The following is a 10,146-nucleotide window of genomic DNA, read 5'->3' as shown; positions in this document are numbered from 1 at the left end:
ACAAAGCTTTTTATTAATGTTCACGCTATAATAGTGACACAATTCAAATAAAATTGGGAATTTAAGTTTTTCTTTTAGTGACACTTTTATTTCCGTTTTCATTTTCGATTTCAACTTCAACCTGTATGCGAAGCCTATGCTAATCAGTGGGAGAGGTGTATTTGAGTGACGTCGAGTGTTTTCAGAGATGGGATGTGATGAATTCCTATAATATACCGTATTAGGTCTTGTAACATTAACAACTTGTTAGTACTGAATTTTTTGAAAGACAGCTAAATTGGCTCGGCAAAGTTGGTTTTAGGTTTGATGTTTGCCGGACATCTGCGTACACAATTTGAGGGATCATCTACGAATTACATTGACAGAACCAGTGAAAACACTCAATGTCACGCGAATTAACTCGACGTCACGCAAAAACTGTGTTTTTATTTAATTTTTTTGGCTTTTCATTTTAATATTGGCAGTCTTGACGCAGAAATGCAGTAAAAATGAAACATTAAAACTGCAAGTTGCAACTTCATTTTATTTATCGATTTGACAGGGACGATGTGTTGTCACAGTGAAAATGAAAATGAAATAATTTGAGCAGATATACATATAATGAAATTGTTAATCTAGTTTTCATTTTAATTTTCAATGTTTAATTGATTTATTTAAAATTGGCAGGAATTACCTTCCATACGAGAGAGCTTAACGTGCTGCAATTTAAGAAAATGCAGACAATTTCAGAAAACGGCAACAAATTAAGAAAAGATCTTCTTCCATTTGACAGCACACAAGCTGCAAATCCTCATAACGCAAACAAATTAATAAAACGTGCAGTATTTTCTCACAACGCAAACAATTTTCGAAAATGCTGCAATTTCTCACAACACTTTCAAATAGCACAGAACACAATGAAAATTGGTTTGAAGGAGACACTAAAACATGACGGACCCGGCTATTTAGCTGGTTATTTAGGCTATAAAATACAAAACCCAAGGGAATCAGGATGTTAAAATAAACAAATGAAAAAATTCACCTTTCAAAGATTACCTACAACTTCACTGAGCAATAGGCTGCGTCTGAAACACTTCCATACAATATAGTACGCTAAAATCAGTATGCGAGCCGAGTAGTGTGTCCGAATTCATATAATTCGAAAATCAGTATGCGAGAAGTACCCGGATGACTTACTACTTCCGGCGAGATTCTGGAGTGCGCATCCTATGCAGGCTGCGCTATCCCATAATGCCCCGCGAGAGAATTCATGAATTGAGGTGAAGCGACACAACTGACGCAGGTAGGTCACGTGACCATGACAAAATAGCAGATGTAGTACGTCCGAATTCCATTCATACTTTTCACATTCATACTGTATAGAACGTACTTTTCTAACGGCCGAGTAGTACGTTTAAATTCAAATGCAGTACCTACTGTGTAGTAGGCGGTTTCGGACGCAGCCATAGTCACGGCACAGCGGCATCCGTCTTGTTTTTGGATCCCCCTGAAACATTTCCTTTGTGTTCTGTGCTTTTTGAAAGTTTTGTGAGAAAATCGTAAATTGTTTGCGTTGTGAGAAAACGCAGCGTTTTATTAATGCGTATGCGCTGTTAAGATTTGCTATGTGGTATAACAGATTTTCTTTGCATTCATTACAAAAGAGAACTTAGAAGCTATAATTTTATTAAAAATAAAATGAAGACACTGCTACTGTAGATGGATCATTTTTGAAGAATTATTCAGTGGCAGATTTTTGATGGCCACCCATTGGTTAAATAATGTAATTGCTGCCTACAACTTTAATTTTTGAGCATATAAGGGTGATTTTAATCTTTACCATAAACATCAGTGGTTTTTATCTAAACCTGAGGTGTACAAACTCGGTCCTGGAGGGCCGGTGTCCTGCATAGTTTAGCTCCAACTCCCTTCAACACACCTCCCTGGAAGTTTCTAGTATACCGAGAAAAAGCTTGATTAGGTGGCTCAGGTGTGTTTAATTGGGATTGGAACTAAAATATGCAGGACACCGGCCCTCCAGGACCGAGTTTAGACACCCCTGATCTAAACTATAAACTGTTATCCCAGTACTTCTGTGTTGTTTGACTGGTTGTAACTTCATAACTCAAAAGACTAAAGACTGAATCTTTCATGTTTTTTGTGTTTTTCAAACACATATTTGAATGCAGCGATTCAAAGGATTAATAAACGTATGCAAATCACAATCATTTATAATTTATGTTGCGTGGGTGTTGAGATCCTGATCTTTTAATGATTAAACGTGCAGCTTCCACTGAATGCATTAATACAGGCTAAACAAGTAGTGACAGAAAACACCTTTAATACCCTAAGAAACCCACCACATCCCGAATAATCTACCACAACTTCTTCCATCATCATTATATTTTACAAGAAAGCCTAAAGGCTTTCATACATGTGATTTGAATGACACAAGAGTCGATTTCTCTGCCATCAATACAAATTTAGACATAATCTACAAATAAAAAAGTTATTCATCTGCGGGTCTTGTGTTTTCCGAACTGTTGGTTGTGATTCGTACAAATCAATGGTAATCTGTAACACCCCTACTGTGTGCTGTCAAACAGATGAAGATCTCTTCTTAATTTGCTGGTGTGTTTTTATGTAATTGCCTGTTTTCTTAAATTGCAGCATGTTAGGCTCTCTCGGACACCATAATATTACCTTTCAAACAAGTAAATATTAAACTAATCTGAACATTTGTAATGTTTTGGATGGAAGTTGGAACTAATTTGTACGTTTGGAACTTTTCAAAAAAGGGAATTTTATACGGATTTTTACAGTTGAATTCTTTAAATTGTCTTAAATTTTGTGAGTTTGAAACATTTTAAAAACACTTGGAATAATCCAAACTCTTGGAATTTTATACAAGTGAGTACATTTGGGCTGTTTTGAACTTAAACACTTTTGTTGTATTTTCGCAACATTTTCAAATAATTTTAATTAATAAACTCAAATGTTAATTGGTAATAGTATTTAAATTTCATGTTTTATAAATTCCACATAATTTTTAAACCTTCTCTAACCAGAAAAAAATATCTCATATTATACTTACCTTAAGTATTTAGATATTACACTATCTGATATTGTTAAAAAACAAAGAAAAGGCAAATAAAATAAATACAATTCTGTCACTATTCACTAACGTTCAATATAAATAATAAAAAATAAAATGTTTTCATAGTGATGCTCATCCATATATGCAATAAACTGGACTGTTGTTTATGTAGCCTCGTTCCTAAATAAGTAAAGCCAATCGACTGTGTAGAAAACTCTCTCAAGCCATACAGTACTTAAAAATGCTCATCTTCCAGCTACCAGCACTTTAGGTCCTTCATAGATGAGCCCAGAAAACAACACCATGTCTTTATGCATTTACAAACAATCAATCAGTGGCTTTAAAAAGACTATATTTTGTAGCGTTTGTCATTTTGGTGTGCTCCTTGTAATTTCTAGTCATTTTAGCGTCATTCCTGAACTAATATGTGGCGCAAATAACAGGTAGTTAGAATAATTGTATAGCGGTCATCTGGTCTGTATATACAGTATGTTAGCTGGATGGATTTATTGACAGCATGTTAGTTGCTGCCTGAGTTAACGTTTTGCAGTGCATTTACTGTTTAAATACTGTACACTTTAGTCCTAAATAGGGATTAGTCGTCATGTAGCAGAATAACAATAGGGTGCAAACCCCCAAACTAGCTCAGATATTTAACCTCTAAGGTTAGGTATGTTCGTGGTATGTCCTTATATCATCTGGTTGAGTTTTTAATGACGGTGAGGTTGCGGTCAACATGCTGGATTCCTTTGTGTTTTCGTAGCTGCATGTTTGTCTGTGTCACCATTTCGTGCATCACATCACAAGTTGGGGCAAGCGTGTGTCCAGGTCGTTACTGACCAGCGCACCTGCCCTCTGAATGCGTTTGACCTGGTCAGCGCTTCATAACTCCACTGCCATGACAATCTTTTTACTCTGAAGTGCTGCGAAAATGGTAATTGCCTTATATGGGAATCACTGGAATGGTGCGAACGGCCTGTTTCTTTGAGCTCTTCTGTTTTTATTCTCGATGTTGTTGACATGACTTGACTGTTAAGATTGTTTACTTTAGATGATATGTACTGTAAAGCATTTAGAGTATGAATAAATGAAAATAAAAGGTTTTGTGATTGCTTATGATTCTCCATTGGATTTTTTTTCAAATCTCAAGAACTTACACTCATTCCTTCAGCTTAGTCCCCTATTTATCACGGGTAGCCCCAGCGGAATGCACCGCCAACTATTCCAGCATATGTTTTACGCAGCAGATGCCCTTCCAGCTGTAATCCAGTACTGGGAAACACCCATACACTCTTGCATTCACACACAAATTATGTACATTTGTTCATTTTCCTTTGGCTTAGTTCCTCCATTCATCAGGGGTCCCCACAGCAGAATGAACCGCCAACTTATCCAGCATATGTTTTACACTCCAGTACAGGGAATCACCCATACACTCTCACATTCACACACACACATACATTCATTCATTTTCCTTTAGCTTACTTCCTCCATTCATCAGAGGTCCCCACAGCGGAATGAACCGCCAACTTATGCAGCATATGTTTTATACTCCAGTACTGGGAAACACCCATACACTCTCACATTCACACACACACATACATTCATTAATTTTCCTTTGGCTTAGTTCCTTCATTCATCAGGGGTCCCCACAGCGGAATGAATCGCCAACTTATCCAGCATATGTTTTACACAGCAGATGCCCTTCCAGCCACAATCCAGTTCTGGGAATCACCCATACACTCTTGCATTCACACACACAAACACACTCACACACACACAGTGGTTGCCACAGTGGAATGAACCGCCAACTTAATCCAGCATATGTTTTACACAGCGGATGCTCTACCAGCCGCAATCCAGTACTGGGAAACACCCACACACTCATACATTCATTAACTTTCCTTTGGCTTAGTCCCTTCATTCATCAGGGGACGCCACAGAGGAATGAACCACCAACTTATCCAGAACATGTTTTATACTCCTGTACTGGGAAACACCCATACACTCATTAACTTTCCTTTGGCTTAGTCCCTCCATTTATCAGGGGCCCCTACAGTGGAATGAACCGCCAACTTATCCAGCATATGTTTTACACAGCGGATGCCCTTCCAGCTGCAACCCAGTACTGGGAAATATCCATACACGCTCATTTACACACATGCCCTTTTTATTTCACATGCCCTCATGCCATTTTTATTTACCCAATTCACCCATAACGCATGTCTTTGACTGGGGGGGGAAACCCGCACCCGGAGGAAACCCTTCAAGGATTACAACACAAACTATTAATCTATTGTTATTTCATATCCATGTTATTTGCCAGTATCCTTACTAAGTTTTGCTCATGTATCAGCTAAAATGGATTACTCCTTTCACATGGATTTCACGTGGACTTTAAACAGTGTCAATGCACCATAAATTCACATTTAGACTAACTGGGTAAACAAGCTGTGTACAAATAATCTGAAAAGTCCTACAAAAATAATGAAGTTCTACACAATTTAAAAACTGAAATTAGACAATGATATCAGAGCTCCTAAAAAACTCCCTCTGGCTCCGCCCACAGCCAAAGTCACGCCCCCACAGCTGCACTTTCACCCCCAGACTCACACCAGACCAATCGCAGAGTCGCACCCATCACCCTTAATGCTTGTTGTTAAAGAACTGGTGCTTTTAACAGCCATTCCTGTTTGGCACAGCTGCAATTTCAGACAATGGAAAGAGCAACTGCTGCAAGCCTTTACTTGATTTTCTCATTCTTCTAAGAGAAATGCATACTTTGCAGCTGAGCTGCACCATTGCAATTAGCCATTTTCAAGAAATGTTTTAATGTAAAGCATACAGTATTGCATTGATCAAATGTTTGGTCAAGTAGAATCATTTGTAGAACGTTTTCAAACACCAAACATGTTATTTTATTGATCAGAGGATCAGTTTATGCCTTATATAAGTGTGAACTTCATAAAAAATATGTAATATTCTTTGAGAGAAAAAATAACTTGCATGAGACCACGGTTAATATACTGGGAGAGAATATAGTTTAAAAATGAGGGAATTTTAGGTGTACCACAGGGATCGGCTTTAGGTCCAGAACGATTATCTATAATCAAACTATCTAGCAGATTAAAATGTATTTTAGTTGCTGATGATAAAATGCTTTCTCTTAAGTAGAACTGACATTTCATCATAAATGTTTAATATTATTTAAGAGGAAAACCAACTGACATAAATGAGGCAATGGTTGACTTACAGTAAGAGAATATAGTGAAAAAATAAAAATGAGGGAATTTTAGGTGTACCACTGGGATCGGTTTTAGGTTCAACAGGGTTTATAATCTATAATCAAACATATCTAATATATTAATTTTATTTGCCGATGCTTTCTCTCTTCAATTAGGACTGAAACCCAGCAGGCACAGGACATCAACATCGTCGGACATTGCATTTTGGGTGGAAATGTAAATCGGGTAGACGTCAGAACCCAACGTCACACTGAAGTCAGTGTGACCGAAGACAGACATTGCATTTTGGTCACTTTCCAACGCAACTTAAAAACAACCAAATATCAACATGTAATGATGTTACAGCTTGACGTTTTGTGGAAGTTCCCACTATGATGTCTATCAGACGTTGGATTTTGGTTGCCATGTCTGATGAATAAATGTCAGTTTTTGATGTCAATATGACGTTGGTTTGAGATGTCGGCTCGACATTGATATTTGGTTGTTTTTAGGCTGTGTTAGTAAGTCACCAAAATCCAGTGTCATTTGATGTTGTTATTGGACATCAAAATAATAAAATTATTTGAACAATTGAATTTTGGTCACCTGACATCATGACAACATCTTATGACATTGTGTGTCTGCTGGGAATTGAGCAACCAAAAACAGAAGTGTGCGCACACCTGAGCTTCTCAAAGGCAGGTGCTCAATCATACCAAACAGTGGAAAAAGTAAAAAGAAAATTGGCACACTGCTACTTTAGCTCTAAAAAAGGATTATAACAACTTTTCAACCTACATGTCCTTCATCAGATTAAACAAGAAAACAGGAAAAGTCAAGAAATAGTCAAGCTCTACACCTCACTCCTGCAAACAACAATCATCCCAACCAACAGGAAAAATAATACAAAATCAAGAAAAACTCCCTTTTTTACTTTAGAGAGAGTGGCAGTGTGCCAATTTTCTTTTTACTTTTAATGATAGGAACTGTCAACATACGAATAGAAAAGATACAGTAAGTGAATTAAGATTTTTTTTCGTAATTGTAGAAAAAATTATTTATATGTGGTAAAAACTGCAAATAAAATAAGACACAACAAAATTGGCAAAGCAAACAACCATAGCAATATTAAACAACTCCAGGCATATTTTGGATAATAAATCAATTTATATTTTGAATATCAAACTTGCTGTATTTAAATGATTGTGAGGAAATCTGGGGAAATACCTACAAAACAAATTATATATATATATATATATATATATATATATATATATATATATATATATATGCAACATCACACGAGTAGCAGTGCGATATGGCTGTATATCGGCACTGGTGGGAGGCATGCGTGCCCCTACCAGTGCCGATATACAGCCATATCGCACTGCTACGAGTGTGATATTGCGTTTATACAACATTTTGACGGCATAATTGTGTATAAAAAAACAAAATCAGACATGGAGAGTCACAAAACCCTTTTGTATGAAGAACTACTTTGTTCCGCGTTGGATTCAAATCATAAGCTGACAGTAAACTTTAGATCTGAAGTGTCTGCTTGGCTGTGTGTGGGTGGAGTAATACACAAAGGGTAAAAAGGCTGTACGGGTGCTGATATTACTTAAATATATCACGGCTATTAGCCAATCAAACTCGAGAACAGGACCGAACTGTTGTATATATATATATATATATATATATATATATATATATACAGTTGAAGTCAGAATTATTAGCCCCCTTCGAATTTTTTTCTTCTTTTTAAAATATTTTCCAAACGATGTTTAACAGAGCAAGGAAATTTTCACAGTATGTCTGATAATATTTTTTCTTTGGGAAAAATTCTTATTTTTTTTATTTCAGCTAGAATAAAAGAAATTTTAAATTTTTTAAACACCATTTTAGGGACAAAATTATTAGCCCCATTAAGCTAAATTTTTCCTTGATAATCTAACAAGCAAACCATCGATATACAATAACTTGCCTAATTACCTTAACCTGCCTAGTTAACCTAATTAACCAAGTTAAGCCTTTAAATGTCACTTTAAGCTGTATTGAAATGTCTTGAAAAATATCTAGTGAAATATTATTTACTGTCATCATGGCAAAGAGAAAATAAATCAATAATTACAAATGAGTTACTAAAATTATTATGTTTAGAAATGTGTTGAAAAAATCTTCTCTCCATTAAAGAGAAATTGGGTAAAAAATAAACAAGCGGTCTAGTAATTCAGGGGGGCTAATAATTCTGACTTCAACTATATATATATATATATATATATATATATATATATATATATATATATATATATTACAAAAGACGGCAATCGGTATCAACAATAACATTGGATATTTGGATCAAATTAAGCATTTTTCATTATCCTGTATTGTTCTATAATTTGAGAGAACATTATCCTGTGGTGCTCCGGTTTCCCCCACAGTCCAAACACATGCGCTATAGGTGAACTGAATAAACTAAATTGGCCATAGTGTATTAAGTGTGTTTGAATATGAGAATGTATGGGTGCTGCCCAGTAGTAGATTGCAGCTGGAAGGGCATCCGCTGTGTAAAACATATGCTGGAATAGTTGGCGGTTCATTCCGCGGTGGCGACCCCTGATAAATAGGTGACTAAGCCGAAGGAAAAGGAATGAATGAAAGAAAACATTAAAATCTTAATTAAGGCTAATACAAGTGTGCTAATATAAGTATAAATACTCTGAAACTCTGTCTGCGAGGTGGTGGAATGGTTTGGAGCAGTTGTTAAAACATATTAAACAGTTTAAAAAGACCAAGTAAAAAAAAACTGAAAGACATCATCAAAGAAGAAAGAAGCTTGTCTTTATTGTATGACAATAAAAACAGATTTAGTTTGTGATTTCTCTTTAACCCCTCACATCTTTATACCGTAATCCTTATTCCTAGTTCATCTGTGGTATTCAATATGCTGTCAAGACAAAGCATTCCTGAGTGTAAGTGGTGCTCTGAGTTTTCATAGCCTGCAGAGTCTGAAACCAAACTCTTGTCACCCAGAGCACGGCTGAAGAACAGAAACACCCAGACATGCAAACACTTGTATCATACTTGCACTTGGGTCACAGGTCGCATACACTCGCACCTGGGTCAGAAACTAACCTAGACTCGGGGGTAAAATACCAGTGAAAGTGATAACAGGGCCCAGGACATTCCTCTTTGGGTTTCATATCTAATATGATTCATTGTAATATATTTTCGCAACATGTTTTCTGCTATATGACTTCAGAAATATTTCACCAGTACAGCTTTAGACTGATTTCTGAAGATCATGCATGACAGTGATGTTGAAAATTCAGCTTTGCATAACAGGAATATATTACTTTTTGAAATAGAAAATAGATTTGCGCCATAAGATGTCTAATCATATGTAATTCACTCGCGCTTGACACTTCTGCACTCGTCTGCTTACTGCATATAGGCTGCAAAACAATTTCCCCCCACATTCATGTAATGTTAGGATTGTGAGGGGGCAGGTGAGACATTATTTTTTAAGAGACATTCAAATATAGATCACGTGCGCTGCGTATGCAATGTCTATAACTCAATTAAAACAATTAATTACAAACTAAAATAAATATAATTTGATTATATAGTTTAGAAGTGGATGTTTTATGAGATCATAATTGTTTTTGTAATTATTTTGCATTTAAATTAAGAATTTTGCATAATCGCAAAATAAAAATAGGATTTTTTGTTTATTTTGTGTTGGATTCAGCGATTGAAAAATCGCAAAAAAAAAGTAGGGGGGATGTATGGGACAAAAAAGGTGAATATGATATTCTGAGAATATGATAATTCAGCCTGATCTCT

Source organism: Danio rerio, chromosome 9 (assembly GCF_049306965.1).
Source record: "Danio rerio strain Tuebingen ecotype United States chromosome 9, GRCz12tu, whole genome shotgun sequence".
In the NCBI taxonomy this organism is placed as follows: domain Eukaryota; kingdom Metazoa; phylum Chordata; class Actinopteri; order Cypriniformes; family Danionidae; genus Danio; species Danio rerio.
This window is presented reverse-complemented; position numbering follows the sequence as displayed.